Here is a 15,029-nt window from a genome sequence, read left to right as displayed (position 1 = left end):
GGAGTTATTCCTTAATTTCTCTTTTTGATCTTTTATTTTTAGTGTATAGGAATGCATGAGATTTCTGTGTATTAATTTTGTATCCTGCTACTTTACCAAATTCATTGATTAACTCTAGTGTTTTTCTGGTGGCATCTTTAGGCTTCTCTCTATATAGTATTATGTCATCTGCAAACAGTGAAAGTTTTACTGCCTTTCCAATTTGTATTACTTTTGTTTCTTTTTCCTCTCTGATTGCCGTGGCTAAGACTTCCAAAACTATGTTGAATAATAGTGGTGAGAGTGGACATCCTTGTCTTCTTCCTGATCTTTGAGGAAATGCTCTCCATTTTTCACCATTGGGAATGATGTTTGCTGTGAGTTTGTCGTATATGGCCTTTATTATGTTGAGGTAGGTTCTCTCTATTCCCATTTTCTGGAGAGTTTTTATCCTAAATAAGTGTGCATATTTTATTCTCAATTTGTTAATATGTTTGTATCACATTGATTGATTTGCATATATTGAAGAATCCCTGCATCCCAGTGTAAATCCAACTTGATCATGGTGTATGATCCTTTTAATGTGCTTTTGGATTCTGTTTGCTAGTATTTTGTTGAGGATTTTTGCATCTATATTCATCAGTGATATTGGTCTGTATTTTTCTTTTTTTTAGTGTCTCTGTCTGGTTTTGGTATCAGGGTGATGGTGGCCTCTTAGAATGAGTTTGGGAGTGTACCTTCCTCTGAAATTTTTTGGAAGAGTTTGAGAAGGATGGGTATTAGTGCTTCTCTAAATGTTTGATAGAATTCACCTGTGAAGCCATCTGGTCCTGGACTTTTGTTTGTTGGAAGATTTTGAAACACAGTTTCAATATCATTACTTGTGATTGGTCTGTTTATATTTTCTATTTCTTCCTGGTTCAGTCTTGGAAGGTTATACCTTTCTAAGAATTTGTCCATTTCTTCCAGGTTGTCCATTTTATTGGCATAGAGTTGCTTGCAGTGATCTCTTAGGATGCTTTGTATTTCTATAGTGTCCATTGTAACTTCTCCTTTTTCATTTCTAGTTTTATTGATTTGAGTCCTCTCCCTCTTTTTTTTTTGATGAGTTTGGCTAAAGGTTTATCAATTTTGTTTATCTTCTCAAAGAACCAGCTTTTAGTTTTATTGATCATTGCTACTGTTTACTTTGTTTCTGTTTCATTTACTTCTGCTCTGATCCTTATGATTTCTTTCCTTCTACTAACTTTGGGTTTTGTTTGTTCTTCTTTCTCTAGTTCATTTAGGTGTAAGGTTACATTGTTTCTTTGAGATTTTTCTTATTTATTGAGGTAGGATTGTATTGCTATAAACTTCCGTCTTAGAACTGCTTTTGCTGCATCCCATAGGTTTTGGATCGTCGTGTTTTCATTGTCTTTTGTTCCAGGTATTTTTTGAATTCCTCTTTGATTTCTTCAGTGATCCCTTGGTTATTTAGTATGGTATTGTTTAGCTTCCATGTTTTTGTGTTTTTTACAATTTTTCCCTGTAATTTGTTTCTAAACTTATAGTGTTGTGGTCAGAAAAGATGCTTGATATGATTTCAATTTTCTTAAATTTACCGAGGCTTGATTTGTGACCCAAGATGTGATCTATCCTGGAGAATGTTCCATGTGCTCTTGAGAAAAAAATGTAATCTGCTGTTTTTGGATGGAATGTCCTATATATATCAATTTAATCTATCTGGTCTATTGTGTCATTAAAAGCTTGTGTTTCCTTATTAATTTTCGGTCTGGATGATCTGTCCATTGGTGTAAGTGAGGTGTTAAAGTCCCCCACTATTATTGTGTTACTGTTGATTTCCTCTTTTATAACTGTTAGCATTTGCAGAATGTATTGAAGTGCTCCTATGTTGGGCGCATATATATTTATAACTGTTCTATCTTCTTCTTGGATTGAACCCTTGATCATTATGTGGTATCCTTCCTTGTCTCTTGTAACATTCTTTATTTTAAAGTCGGTTTTATCTGATATGCTACTCCAGCTTTCTTTTGATTTCCATTTGCATGGAATATCTTTTTCCATCCCCTCACTTTCAGTCTGTATGTGTCCCTAGGTCTGAAGTGGGTCTCTTGTAGACAGCATACATATGGTTGTTGTTTTTGTATCCATTCAGCAAGCCTCTGTCCTTTGGTTGGACCATTTAATCCATTCACATTTAAGGTAATTATTGATATGTATGTTCCTGTTACCATATTCTGAATTATTTTGGGTTTGTTTTTGTAGGTCCTTTTCTTCTCTTATGTTTCCCACTTAGAGAAGTTCCTTTAGCATTTGTTGTAAAGCTGGTTTGGTGATGCTAAATTCTCTTAGATTTTGCCCATCTGTAACACTTTTGATGTCCCTATTGAATCTGAATGATATCCTTGCCAGGTAGAGTAATCTTGGTTGTAGGTTCTTCCCTTTCATCACTTTAAATATATTATGCCACTCCCTTCTAGCTTGTAGAGTTTCTGCTGAGAAATCAGCTGTTAACCTTATGGGAATTTGCTTATACATTATATGTCATTTTTCCCTTGTTGCTTTTAATAATTTTTCTGTGTCTTTAATTTTCTTCAATTTGATTGCTATGTGTCTCGGCGTGTTTCTTCTTGGGTTTATCCTGCTTGGGACTCTCTGCACTTCCTGGAGTTGGGTGGCTATTTCCTTTCCCATGTTAGGGAAGTTTTGGACTATAATCTCTACAAATATTTTCTCGGGTCCTTTCTCCCTCTCTTCTCCTTCTGGGACCCCTATAATGTGAATGTTGTTGTGTTTAATATTGTCCCAGAGGTCTCTTAGACTGTCTTCATTTCTTTTCATTCTTTTTTCTTTATTCTGTACTGCAGAGGTGAATTCCACCATTCTGTCTTCCAGGTCACTATCCATTCTTCTGCCTCAGTTATTCTGCTATTGATTCCTTCTAGTGTATTTTTCATTTCAGTTATTGTATTGTTCATCTCTGTTTGTTTGTTCTTTAATTCTTCTAGGTGTTTGTTGTATAATTCTTCTAGGTCTTTGTTAAACATTTCTTGCATCTTCTTCATCTTTGCCTCCATTCTTTGTCCGAGGTCCTTGATCATCCTCATTATCATTATTCTGAATTCTTTTTCTGGAAGGTTGCTTATCTCCACTTCATTTAGTTGTTTTTCTGGGGTTTTATCTTGTTCCTTCATCTGGTACATAGTCCAACGCCTTTTCATTTTATCTGTCTTCCTGTGAATGTGGTTTTTGTTCCACAGGCTGCAGGATTGTAGTTCTTCTTGCTTCTGCCCTCTGGTGGATGAGCCTATCTAAGAGGCTTGTGCAAGCTTCCTTATGGGAGGGACTGGTGGTGGGTAAAGCTGGGTGTTGCTCTTGTTGGCAGAGCTCAGTAAAACTTTAATCTGCTCATTTGCTGATGGGTGGGCTGTGTTCCATCTTTGTTGGTTGTTTGGCCTGAGGTGACCCAGCACTGGAGACTACCCAATTCTTTGAGGGGGCTAATGGCAGACTCTGGAGGGCTCACGCCAAGGAGTACTTCCCAGAACTTCTGCTACTAGTGTGCTTGTGAGCCACAACCACCCCCCCGCCTCTGTAGGAGACCCTCCAACACTAGCAGGTAGGTCTGGTTCAGTCTCCTATGGGGTCACTGTTCCCTCTCCTGGGTCCTGATGTGCACACTACTTTGTGTGTGCCCTCCAAGAGTGGAGTCTCTGTTTCCTCCAGTCCTGTCAAAGTCCTGCAATCAAATCCCGCTAACCTTCACAGTCTGATTCTCTAGGAATTGCTCCGCTTGTTGCTGGACCCCCAGGTTGGGAAGCCTGACTTGTGGCTCAGAACCTTCACTCTAATCGGTGGACTTCTGTGGTATAATCGTTCTCCAGTTTGTGAGTCATCCATCCAGTGGTTATGGGATTTGATTTTATTGTGATTGCACCCCTCCTACCATCTCACTGCAGCTTTTCCTTTGTCTTTGGATATAGAGTATCTTTTCTGGTGAGTTCCAGTGTTTCCCTGTTGATGATTGTTCAGCAATTAGTTGTGATTCCGGTGCTCTCGCAAGAGGGAGTGAGCGCACATCCTTCTACTCTGCCATCTTGAACCAATCTTCTCCATCCCAAGGGACTTTTCTAACCTAACAAATTGACATCCTTGTTAGAAACCAACCTAACATTTAAACATGTGAACCCAGACATGAAAGTAATTAACCCTCCTGGAGCCATCATTGCCCTCTTAGGAATAGATGTTGGGTGGATAAATCTTCCCCCTTCCATGCCCCAGGCAGCCAGTTCTAAGAGGCATTCCATAAGGCTCTTCAAGAGGTCACAGGTAAGATCTAACGCTAGTCAACCTTTGCAGTGACCAATTCAGTAACTCATCCTGAGGTAGGAGATAGATGGGTCCCAGGCTGAACAGCTGGAGTTTGTCCCCTGTGGACAGAAACTCCAAGATGAAGAGGAGGAGGAGCTAAGCCTTGCCCAGATAAGAGACCACATATTTCTCATTCTCGAGGTCAAGGAGAGCTTCCCGACTACACATGCATAGAAAGGCTCCTTGGAGCTCAAAAAGGGAAGGGGTGTCACCCCATAGTAAGTGATGTCAACTACCCATAGGCCTCTTTGTTGGAATCCATCTTGGCTAAGAGATGTGCATGCATACATGAGAGGACCCTGAGACAAACCAAATACAGACTCAGAACCAGGCAAAGCAAGATGATTGGCCAAAGGAAACCCTGAAGAAATGACCCATATAAATGATTCAAAGTACCATGAGGGCACGACTCTCTCTCTGAGTCCACCCATATGTCTATCCACATGTACCCTTTCTCCTTCTAATAAACACTTTACTTGTTTCACTTTTTTCCGTCTCTATGTGGAAATTCATTTCTACACAGCTGACGGGCCAGGGCCTCGTCAGTGGCCACTGGTTCCTGGTGGTCTAGTGGCTAGGATTTAGCACTCTCACTGCCATGGCCTGACTTCAGTCTCTGGCTGGGAACTGAAAACCTGCTTCAAGCTGCTGCAGGCCAAGGTCAGCCAAGATCAACAAAACTATACCTGCCTTCAAATACCTTAGGAGATACCATATATTAAATATCTTTCAGAAAATTCATAGAACACATTTAGCATAATGGGAATTCTAAGAAGTCCAACAGTTAATAAATATGTTAATTTTTAATTTACTTTGTTTAAACTTGAATTTTCCTACTTTTTTTAATCACAAAGCCTTCCTTTCCTTGACATAATATCTTTGGACATCCTAACACTAAAAACATGTTAATGACCAGGAAACTGACCACGTAGTTCTCTTATCATTCCACCATATTATCATTCACTGAGACAAGAGAAGTTTCCTTCACTATCTTAACTTTTATTATATTATTGAGAACCATGATTTTTGCTGTGGATTAAGCAAATCCACTCATATATTCTATATGTCTTTAAGGACATTATTTGAAGGCGTTCATATTTCTACCTTTAATTGCAAACACCAGCTTCAAAACCTGGGAAAAAATGATAAGAATTAAAATTAAGTTAGAAAAAAAAAAGGGGGAGATAGTTGAATGATTATTATATGTAAGGTCAACTGGAGAAATTAAAAAAAAAAATTAAGACCATTTCTTTCCCCAAGAAATCACAAATATTAAATAAACAGTAAAATTTATGTTCATTAGTATTAGATGTTAATAATCATGTTGCCTTTTCTCCAGACAGCTTAACCTTTCATGCTCCTTTGGAATTTTGTGATTTGCTTTGTCAATGAAATATGAGCATAGCTGATATACTTTATTTTTCTCCATACTCGATAATTGTGGAGCACAAGTTGACATGAAGGAGTCATATGACTGAAACAACCTACATCAAACAAACAAACAAAAAAGCTTTTGTTAAGTCATTAAAATCCTAACGCTAGTTATTGCAGCTTGACCTAGCCTATCTTGACCTATGGAATAATTTGAAAGAATGATAGAATAAATGCAACCAGATTGAACCTGAGGTAACTTCTAAATAAATTATTAATTCTTTCTCATGAAAATATTTTTTGAGTGTTAATTATGAGACAGGTCCTCTTGTGAGCACTGCAGTTTGAATGGAGACCGAAACAATGTTTCTGTTCTCATGCAATTTATTCCTTAGAAGAACACAGACAATAAACTAATAAATATACAACCACCAAACAAGGTGGTTTTAAATTACTTTTGATTATTAAGAAATATAGCAGCAGGGACTATAATGGAAATGCTGGGGGTCCGGAAGCAGGGAACTTCAGTTATTCCTGGAAGGCCTCCTGGAGAAGAAGGTGTGATCTGAATGATAAGAAGTGATATTCTCCTCTGAAAGAAACTAGGACTCCCAGGAGAAGTGGCTAATTCTAGGGCTGGAGCAAGGGAAATACAAGATGAGTTTGGAGCCTCATATAGTACCTCAAAATAAGGAAGTGCTCAAAAAATTTTTTTTAAAGGATGAAGGCATTCGAAGAGTTGAGACCGTCTGAAAGAGTTCCCAAGCTTAAAAAATTTGAGCAACAAATTAATAATGTAGTACTGGATTATAACTTAAGATGTAAGTTACTTATTGAATCTATAATGGTGTAAAAAAATGATTGAATAAATAGAGAAGGGAAATATTTTCCTTACAGAAGAATTCTACATGATAGAGAGATAGTGTTATGGTCTGAATTGTGTCTCTCCATAATTCATATGTTGAAATTCTAGCTTTCAGCACCTCAGAATGTGACTGTATTTAGAAATAAGGCCTTAAAGAGGTGACTAATGTAGGGGAGGAAAAAAAAAAAAAATCTCTTCCTCTCTCCTCTTAAAACCAATGTCTGTGGCTAGCAAATCAAACTGATAAAAGATTAACAAAAGAAAAACAATGTTATCTATACAGATTCTCATGGGAGTATGCAAAGTAAAACATAACTCAAGGAGGCAAATATTTTAGTCTAAACAAAGGAAATGGACTTTTGGGCTTCTGGGCTGAGAAGGCAAATTATGGGAAGGTGAGGGGAGGAAATCTACGGTAAATAAAGGTTGTCTTGAAATTTATATTAGAGTCTCTTAGATGACATGGGGACTAGCCATTTTCCTGGTATAGAGATATCTTTACAAATAGAAATTTTCCTTATAAATGTAAATTTATTTTATAAAAGGAGACATTAATAATTTATTTTTAAGTAGTTGGGGAGAGGTAAATAACTTTTGCTGCATCTGCCGGTGCTCAAATGGCTTTATCTCCACGTAATTCATATGCCAAGGAGGCATAATTTGGGGTGGGATATTCAAATACATTTCATTAAATTAAAATGAGCCCTTTAGGGTGGATCTTAATTCAATCTGACTTTATTTTTAAAAAAAAAGAGATTAAGATACACAGAGAGGGATATCAGAGGCACAGGGGCACAGAGGAGCAACCATGTAAAGAGGCAGCAAGAAGGTGGCTATCTGCAGGCCAAGGCGAGAGACAGCCTCAGGGGAAACCAACCCTGCCAGCACCAGCACCTTGACCTTGGAATTCCAGCCTCCAGAACTGTGAGAAAATTCATTTCTGTTGTTTAAGCCACCCAGTCTGTGGTACTTTGTTAGGACAACCCTAAAAAATGAACATATGAATGTATGTACATAATTTTATCTATATCAGTATCTATCTATCTATAGCTAATCTAAAAAGAGACAGAGGGACAGAGAGAAACAGGGAAGGAAAAATGATCCAGCTCCCGGAGGCAGAACTTAATCTTCCACCCTGAATGTGGGCAGAACTTAATAGCTTGGTGCCACAAAAGAGAATATCAAAAGGAAAAAAGAAATAATAACTTTACCATGGAGAAACCTGGCAAACACTACCTTAACCAAGTGATCCAGTTTGACGTCACTGATAGTGTTGTGTTGCTGACACATGTCTACTGATCGAGGTAATGAAAAGGGCACGCCATCTCTATTCTTTCCCCAAACCCCCTAACCCCTGTCTAATAATGAGAAAAACAGCAGACAAATCCAGTGAAGGACAACATGCCTGACCAGAACTCAAAACCACCAAGGTCATCAAAAGAAGAAAACCTATGAAATCATCATAGACCAGAGGAAGCTAAGGAGACATAATGAATAAATGCAATGTGGTGTCCTCGATAGAATTCTGGAACAGAAAAGGGAAATTAATGGAAAAACTGGTGAAATCTAAGCACATTGAAAAGTTTAGTTTATAATAATGTATCACTGTTGGTTTCTTAGTTGTGACAGTGTAACATGGCTACCTACAAAGCTATATGCAATGACACAATCTAGTCAAATTCTGACGTCCTCCAAATAGAATCGTAACTAATTATGGCTAGGTTTGAGCTAGGTGATAATTTATAGGAAAACGTATTATTTGCTGATGACCAAGTGATCAATATCTTTCTAGTTCAGATCTCTTTTCTGGAACAAGAATTCTGCATGAGAAAACTAGGTATTTTCCTTCTATATTCAGTGAAATACTCTACTGCAAAGAATTCTGTATTCAGGGACATCTGGTGCAAGAGGACATCTTGGTTCAAGATTTCTCAGCCTTCATCACATTTTGTTACTTTAATAAAATGAAGTATGTCCCTTTGTCTTCCTCTCAATATTCTGCCTAATCCAAAAATGGCCCTCTAGCCTTTCACTGGCTGAACAGAAATACCATCATTTTATTCAGAATGAACATAGGCCAATGGTTGTACCTCTCGTTACATATGATCTTTGGAATGACTGGTGAGAGCCTAAGAAGTAATATATCTTTATCATAATTAGTCTGAAGATATTTTTTCATGTCTTTGGTCCAATAATTCTAATAGATGTATCACTATTTCCCACTCATTCAAACTCAAGCATGACCTCATCTGAACCCCTTTTTATCCAATGACCCATACACTTGATTCTTCACTTCTAAATATTCCATCTTGTATTTATTGAAATAAGTAATTTATTTTCTTATTCAGTTCCTCATTTCTCATTTTCCAATATGTTTTTATTGAAGTGATGTATGTATGTGTGCATGTGTATATGCTTGTCAAAAGGGTTAAATTTAAATAAATAAATGTTGGAGATTGTACAGACTCTATGATCTAACATATTAATATAAAATTTGAAGCTTTCCCTGCCCCTGTGTTCAGAACAGTATGAAAGTTCAACTACTGTGACAAGATTCTAATTACCAGTTTGACTTTCCCAATGTTTTAACACTGGGCTACTCTTGTAAGACATTTCAAAAAATAGCAGTTCTTACACATATGGCTCAGAAATCCTACTTTTATAAATGGAAGAATAGAATTAAGTTTCTTTCCTGCTTAAAAACTTACTCCTTCCATGAAATCTACACAGGTATCTTTTATTTACTCCCTGGAGGAAATCTATCGCCTCTCCCTGTCCATCAAGGAATCAGAGATCACTGACTTTTTCCTGAAAGTGTTCCTGAAGGGGGAGATTCTGAAGAGTATACCTGTGCAAAAGCAGATCTACACTGGCCAGCAGACCAGGTTCAAGGCATTTATCACCATTGGGAATTACAACAACATGTCATTCTGAGTGATAAGTGCTCTAAGGAGGGAGCCATTGCAATTTATGGGGCCATTATTCGGGCCAAGTTTGCCATAGTCTCCGTGCAACAAGATAGTGGGGGGACGAGATTGGCAAGCCCTGCGCTGACCCTTGCAAGCTAACCCACTGCTGTGGCTCTGTGCTGGTATACCTCTTCCCCACCCCCAGGGGACTTGGCATAGTCTCAGCCCCTTTGCCCAAGAAGTTGCAGTTGATGGCTAGTATCAATGACTGCTACATCTCATCCAGGGTCTGCAGTGCCACCATGGATAACTTCGCCAAGTCCACCTTACATGCCATCTCCAAGACCTACAGATATCTCATCCCATCCTCTGGAAAGAGACTGTGTTCACTAAGCCTCCCTATCAGGAATTCACTGACCATCTTGTAAAGACCCACATTACAGTTTCCACATAGAGGACCTAGGCACCAGCTGTGGCCACCACACATTTTTTAAATACAAGAAAAATAAAGTAAATTAAGCTTGTTTAAAAAATAAATAAAACTTCACACCCCATTTAAGTCACTATGCTAAATCTAAAGAGAAGTGGATTAAGATGGGTTAATATTGTTATTATTGTTGAATATTAAAATGAGTGTGGTCTTCAATATTCTGTAATGACCTATATGGGAAAAGAATCTGAAAAAGAATGGATATATGTATAACTGAATCACTTTCCTGTACACCTGAAACTAATACATTATAAATCAACTCTATTCCAATATAAAATAAAAATTAAAAAAAAAAATCATGCCATAAACAAAAAATTAAAATGTAAAAATAAATAAAATGAGTGTGGTCTTTTGTTCACTTTAGGCACTATATTTAAATAGGAGTATGATTCAAATTAACAAAAATCTAAGATAAATTGTCTATAAAGAAAACGAAAGAATGTTTGGCAAACTAGTAAGTTTAGGCTACTGGGGAGAGAAATTAAAAATTTAAATCGTAGTGAGCAGAACCTAATTTAATGTAAGACAATATTCAAAATTGGGTTTCTGGGCCCTTAAGGCTGTAACTCAAATTTGTTTTGGCATCTCCAACACTGTGTAACCAGATTTTTCATATATTTAGGCAGTGAAACTTGGCAAATAATTGATAGTAGGTATGATTGATTTTTAAGGAACCATATGGCAATATACCAATAATTTTATTTCCAATAAACAGAATTTAAATAAGAGATAATGGACTTTCTCCTCTGTGGATATTAATCCCTTTTCAAATCAATTAATTTTAGGGAAGTCTTTAATATCTTTGTTAATCTTCTGGACATTATCTACAGCATTTTCTATATGATAAGAATTTTGATGACAATATAAAACTCAGCAGCATTAGAAATCTTTTAACTATAAACTACTAATGTTGGCTTCCAAAATAATAGGAGTTGTACTTTTCTACTTATTCCCTTGCTTATAGAAGATTTCAATCACGCAGAAATCATCTAGCAAACTACAATTTTGATGTGTTTATAAAACCTTTATTCTTCCCCCACCCCCACCACTGTTATCACATATGATACACATTTGCAGAGAAATTAGGATGTACTATTCCTAATTTATGTAGAGAGTGAATTTTCAGATTGATTAATCATTCAATCCATTTGCAAAGTGATGTTTTTAATTACTCAGTTGAGGCAATGAGCAAGAAAAATAGAATCTAAAAGTTTTCTAGTGTTCTAACTTAAGCCTTAAAAAATTGACTATTTAATTTGAGCTACTATAAACCCTAAAAAAGTTCAAGCATGTTCAATATAAATATGGGAATACAAAACAAAAATAAAACTAATTTTTGGATTACCTTCTCCTTTGAGTACTTGTACTACCGCAATAGATTCTGAATTATTGACCATAATGAAAATGCTATCTGATGGATTAAGACCTAAAATGTCTTAATATTCACTCTATAGATTAAATTAATTTAAAACTTCTCATTGGTTTATAGGTTTATAGCCACTTTGTAATATTCTTAAAGGATTATAGGTCAACTAAAATGTTGAAGTTTCTAAAGCATATTCCATGAAAACTTTTTTTTTTTAATTTTTTATTTATTATTTATTTATTATTTTTATTTTTGGCTGTGTTGGGTCTTCGTTTCTGTGTGAGGGCTTTCTCCAGTTGCGGCGAGTGGGGGCCACTCTTCATCACGGTGCGCGGGCCTCCCACTATCGCGGCCTCTCTTGTTGCGGAGCAGAGGCTCCAGACGCTCAGGCTCAGTAGTTGTGGCTCACGGGCCCAGTTGCTCCGCGGCATGTGGGAGCTTCCCAGACCAGGGCTCGAACCCGTGTCCCCTGCATTGGCAGGCGGATTCTCAACCCCTGCGCCACCAGGGAAGCCCCATGAAAACATTTTTTAAACAGTGTTTATATACATGAATAAGCCATTGTTGGGAGGAATTTGTTTTCATTGCCTTTTTTGTAAAATTATTAAATGTCCTTATTTAAGTTTGAGATAGATTCTCTCTTAAAAATTCAAATACCCATTTAACTAAAATGTATATTTTAATAACTGATATCTCTGATGAACAAGACTGGATTTACAACCATAGATTGTAATCAAAGTCTTGAGAACTCAAACTGAATACTTTTATTCTTACACTGATGAAAAAATCCCATAATATCTATATCTAATTAAGTATTTACCATGATGATACCTTTCCCATGAGCAAGATGCAATACTTGTTTCAAAGGTAGTGCAGTCCAAATTCTAAAAGTGACAAAGTGATTTTCAATATAGCCCATATTCTTGAGATTGAAATATTTTGGTCAAATTCATTTTACCCGGGGGGTCAGGTCTAGTACATTGTGATTGATTTGTGAGTGTCCTAAATGGAAGGACAGACATACTCAGTTGAGCAACATTACAATTAATTTTTATACAAAAGACATTCCAGGGATGAAAAGAAACTTACATCCTGAAAACTTATAATTATTCTGCTACTTTTGTTTGCCCACTCATTATGATATAATCACAGCATTGGACAGTCTGGACTATAGACTATATTGAATAGACTTTGCACTTTTACAAAGTATCATTTTCCTTAAGCAAAACATTTTAAAGATGTTCTTAACTCAGAAGCTTGTTCATATTTCCTATTAATTAATTCCATTGAGATAAACATACATAGCTTCTGCTTTTGAAAATAATTTAATTCACAGATATAACTTTATTTTTTTCATTTTCTGTTTGTTTTTATCTTTTTTAATTGTCAGAGTTGGAGAAAAAACTATCTGTATATTAGCTTCCAGTTTCAAATGGAACCTTTGCACAACTAAATGTAGATTCTGTATTTCTATATAATTCATAACCATTGATTTTATGGTAGTCATAATAGGAGCAACAATGGAGACAACAGGTATTGCATAATGTTTTTACCATGTGGCAACTAGTGGGTCACATGCTTTGCATCTTTCTCTTTTAATCCCTGTACACTTCTATGAGTAAATTCTTGTTATTCCCATTTTACAGATGAAGGAATTGAAATTCAGAGTTCAGTTGAACAAGGTTGCAAACCAATAAGTGATGGAGCTAAAATTTGAACCAATGTTTAAACTGCCAAAGCTTATATTCTCAAGCTCTACTGCCTTCCTGATAGAAATCGTTATGGAAGCCATAGCTAGTAAGTATGATGAAATAAAATACATTATAGAATATGGTAGATACAAGTAGAAAACAGAAGGAAGAACTCCAGACAGGTTGGTAAAATGGGGTTGGGTCCTCTACCAGGGAAGAAAGCCAACACTTATTGGCATCCTGTTATAGTACAGATGATGGGGAACCGTTTCTAGTAATGCTGATTTGCTGGTTCAGTACTTTCCTAGTGAATTAACTTGAAATAACTTCCTACAGAGTCTCGAAAGGACCAATACACAATTGCTTCTCACAAAAATGTAGAGGTAAAAACCATGCAATTTTAAATATTAAAGAAAATGATATACCTAACAATTGTGTATTAAAAAACTGTTTAGAAAAATGATAGTACAGTGAATGTCTTTTATTTTTGATCTAAGTGCCATATATTAAATCATTACTAGGCTTATTTTATTTTTCTATGATATTTTATAAATACTTCTAAGCTGAAGAATATAAATTATGTTTTCCTACATAGATTCAAAAATTAAAGGTTATATTTTTCATGCATAACTAATACAATTTCAGTACCTTTTAAGAAATCAGAAAAATAAAACTAAAAGTGGCATAGCTTGGAAAAGAAATGTCAAGATGCCAAGGTACTGACAATAACAATACAGTGATAGAATGAGTGACATGTACAGTGGTGTTGGCAGGTGCAGTTATCTCAAATTGTCAAACTAACCAACTGCATTACTACCCAGGCCCCAGCGTATTGCTTAACCCCTAGAAACACCACAGTGATTCTGTATTCTGTTAAGTATTAGAAACAGAGTGCCACACAATTTTTGATAATTTGGGGAAAATGGCCACACACATACACACAATCTTATGTATATAGATATGGATTGAATTTAGATAGATTGAGGCCAATCAAGGGAAGGAACTTTAAATTCAATATTAAATCTCTAAAATATGAATAGAGACAAGATAATGTTTCCTGATTTCTCCATGTTTTGAAGCAAACTCTTATAAGAATGTTTGCAAAGAAGTGTCTCAGGAAGCGTGCGCCCCTTCTCAGTAGGGTCGTAGTTGGTGCACTTGGCAAATCTTAATGTTGTGCTGTTTGCCATTGCTTCTGGGCCACCAATTTCCTTATCTTCCACTCTGACTTCCCCAGCCTGCTGTTCCGGGTGTCCACAAAGAAAAAAAGAAAAAGGATGTTGGCAAAAAAAAAAAAAAAAAAAAAATTGATAGAATTAATCATTCAAGTGTGATCAGATTTTCTCTAAGTATTGGCACATATGTGGATGGTTCCTGCTATGGGATGAATCTCCCACAAATTCACATGTTTAATCCCCAATGTGATCGTTTCTGGAGGTGAGACTCTTAGGAGGTAACTAGGTTTACATGAGGTCATGAGGATGGAGTCTCCATGATAGGATTAGTTCCCATATAAGATGAGGAAGAAATCAAAACCCTCTCTGTCTCTGTCATGTGAGCATATAGCAAGAAGGCAGTCATCTACAAGCCAAGGAGAGAGATCTCACCAGACATCAAAGCTGCTGGGACCTGGATCTTGGACTTCCCAGCTTCCAGAACTATGAGAAATAAGTGTCTTTTATTTAAGCCACCCAATCTATGGAATTGTGTTGTAGCAGCCCCAGGTAACGAAGAAAGTTCCCTTCTCTATTCTCCAATGATATTATGGTTAATTCTCTATGTCAATCTCTCTACAACTAGACCTGTAACTACCTTGAAGTCATAAACCACTAGTATATGGCAGAATGAAATCCCTAGAAATATCCTTATATGTAGCCCATTGGATGACAATTCAAATCGCTCACATTTATGCAGTATTTAAAATTTCCCAAAGTGCTTCTACATGTTACCTCATTTAGCACCATCACACTATCATTGTGAAAATATT

At 36.5% G+C, this 15,029-nt stretch overlaps 1 pseudogene; it reads left to right on the top strand.

The window, feature by feature from the left end:
• The first annotated feature begins 9,301 nt into the window (after positions 1 to 9,301).
• LOC132364438 (small ribosomal subunit protein uS5-like) lies at positions 9,302 to 9,976 on the top strand (annotated as a pseudogene).
• The last annotated feature ends 5,053 nt before the right edge of the window (positions 9,977 to 15,029 follow it).

This window comes from Balaenoptera ricei, chromosome 4, assembly GCF_028023285.1.
Source record: "Balaenoptera ricei isolate mBalRic1 chromosome 4, mBalRic1.hap2, whole genome shotgun sequence".
Taxonomy (NCBI): Eukaryota; Metazoa; Chordata; class Mammalia; order Artiodactyla; family Balaenopteridae; genus Balaenoptera; species Balaenoptera ricei.
Note: the sequence above shows the minus strand (reverse complement) of the source record. Positions and strands in the feature narration are given on the sequence as shown.